This window comes from Penaeus monodon, chromosome 5, assembly GCF_015228065.2.
Source record: "Penaeus monodon isolate SGIC_2016 chromosome 5, NSTDA_Pmon_1, whole genome shotgun sequence".
Taxonomy (NCBI): Eukaryota; Metazoa; Arthropoda; class Malacostraca; order Decapoda; family Penaeidae; genus Penaeus; species Penaeus monodon.
Window position 1 is genome coordinate 22720293 of NC_051390.1, and position 2500 is coordinate 22722792.

At 30.0% G+C, this 2500-nt stretch overlaps 1 protein-coding gene and 1 long non-coding RNA gene across 3 annotated transcripts in view; both read right to left on the minus strand.

Annotated features, from left to right (window-relative positions):
• LOC119573104 (protein-lysine methyltransferase METTL21D-like) overlaps nt 1–2500 on the minus strand; it is a 14492-nt gene that overhangs the window by 10147 nt on the left and 1845 nt on the right. The window lies entirely within an intron of this gene.
• LOC119573105 overlaps nt 1–2500 on the minus strand; it is a 5392-nt gene that overhangs the window by 1158 nt on the left and 1734 nt on the right. The window lies entirely within an intron of this gene.

Below are 2500 nucleotides of genomic sequence, written 5' to 3' on the forward strand. Positions count from 1 at the left end.
GCACTAGGCCGCTCTTATTTTTTTCTGGGTTATATTCTTCTATATTTGCTGTTATATTACTTTTCATCTGGTTGTCTTCTTGTTTTTCTAGTATTTTCATCATCTGTATACACTCTTGTTCTTTTTGTTTATATTTGATGGGCATTTTGTTTGTTAGAGTGTATAATGCTAATATTGGGGTGGTTTTTAAGCAGCCTGTGGCTATTCTTAATGCATTATTTTGTAAAATTTCAAGTTTTTTCATTTCTGTATTTTTGGCTGTTCCAAAAATTTTTGATACCATATTCTATTTTAGGTTTAATGTATATGTCATAGAATTTTATAATGGTTTCTCTATTTGCTCCCCATGTTGTTGAGATATTTTTTTCATTAAGTTAATTCTGTTTGAGCAACTTATCTTTACATTATTTATTTGATTTTTCCAAGTTAATTTTGGGGCATCGAATTCTAGACCTAGGATTGTATGGTTTGTTGTGAATTTGAGTTCTTTGTTATCTATTTTTATCACTGGTATTTCTCTTATTTTGTTTTTTGTAAAACACATGAGTTTACTTTTTGTTAGGTTAATTAATAACTCCATTTATTCCCCCCATTCTATGGTTTGTTTTAATCCTATTTCAAGTATGTTTTTCGCTTCTGCTAAATTCTTATTTATTGCTATTATTGTGATATCATCTGCATATGTTACTTTTTTTAACCCTTCTGTTAGGGTTAAGTCTGTTGTCATTATATTAAAATAATAAGGGACTTAATGGTGAGCCTTGTGGGAGGCCCTAGCTATGTTTCTTCTTCAGCCCTTTTTGTTACCTATTACTATTTGGTAGGTTCTGTATTTAAGAAATCCATTATCCACTTGAGTGGGGTTCCTACGATTCCTAGTTTTGCTGCTTTGATTATTATTGCTTCATGGTTGACATTGTCGAATGCTTTTCTAAATCTAGGCAGGCTATGAGTGCGTATTTTTTTTCTGTAAATGTTTTTATTTATCTGGAAGTCTATTATCTGTAATGCATCTATGGTTGAACTATTAGGTCTGAACCCTGTTAGGTCTTCATTTAGTTATTGTTTGTTTCCAACCACCAGTTTAATCTGTTTGTTATCATACTTTCAAATAATTTTCCTATGCAAGATATTCTACTGATGAATCTATATGATTTATCTCTGTTGGGTCTTTGCTGGTTTTAATATTGGATTTACTAATGATTTTTTAGTACTTTGGATATTCCCCTTTTAGCCAGTAGTTGTTAAAAAGTTTTACTATTGTTTCCGATATCTCTATTGGAGCATTCTTGAAAATTCGTATGATATCTCATCGGGTCCATAGTCTTTCCCTTTATTTGATTTTTTTATTACAGAGATTAATTCTTTTAACGTGAGATTTGTGCTTATTCCTTCTGTGTTCGTCTGTTCTATTAAATTTTTTATTTCTGATTTTTTATCAAGCATTTTGCTTTTTGTTTATTGTTTTTTGGAATTCTTCTTTTTGCAAATTGAGCTTTTGGTCTATGTCCTGGATTGGCTCATTTTTATCAATTAGTGGGTAACTGCATGATTTTGTTTTTGCCATGCTAATTTTTTTATGAAATTCCAAATCTTTCTGTATGGTGTGTTATAGTCTTATTATGCACTGTAAGTTTCCCACTATTCTTTTTTTCCATTTCGATAATTTTTTTGCTTTTATTTGTAGCTTTTGTATTCTATTCTGTTAATTTCATTTGGATTTTTTCTCCATTTATTAATGCTTTATTTCTTTTTTTTATAGCTTCTCTACATTTTTCATTCCACCAAGGTTTACTTGGTTTATTTTTACTGATTTGTTATCAAATCTAAAATGTTTCTTAGCAGTGTTTTTTTTATTATATCTATTAATTCTGTTATTGACTTGATGCCCTTGATGTCTTTATTGATTAATTCTACTTGAAAATTTTTCCACCCTTCATTATTGAACTTCCATGTACTTTCTATTGTGTGTGTTTCAGTAATTTGGTTGTCGTCATTTAATATTATTGGGAGGTGGTCACTTCCTGATTTTGTGTTTGTTTTTATTTCTAGATGGCTTAGTTCTGGGGATCCTATAACTAAATCTATTGTGCTACCTTTTCTGTCTTTGGGTCAATTCTGGTGATTAGTCCAGGGGGGTAATAAGCATCAGATTATTTTGCGTTATAAAATTGTACAGGTTTATTCCCGTTTTGTTTGCTGTTCTTATATTGTTGTTTGGATTCCATAGTGGATGGTGGGCATTGAAATCCCCTATTATTAATTTTGGGTTTTGTAACTGCTCTGTATAATATCTATTTCTTGTTGTTCTATATTGTTACAAGGATTGTAAATTAACAGTATATTTAGCCATTTTTTCTTGTAGCTAATTTTTATAGCTATTGTTTCTATCTTATATTTTGTTTTTCATTAGTTTTATTTTCCTATACTGCATACTGTTGTGTATGCAGATAGCTAACCTCCTCCTCTTTGTTCTGTTCTATCTTTTCTCTCTATTATA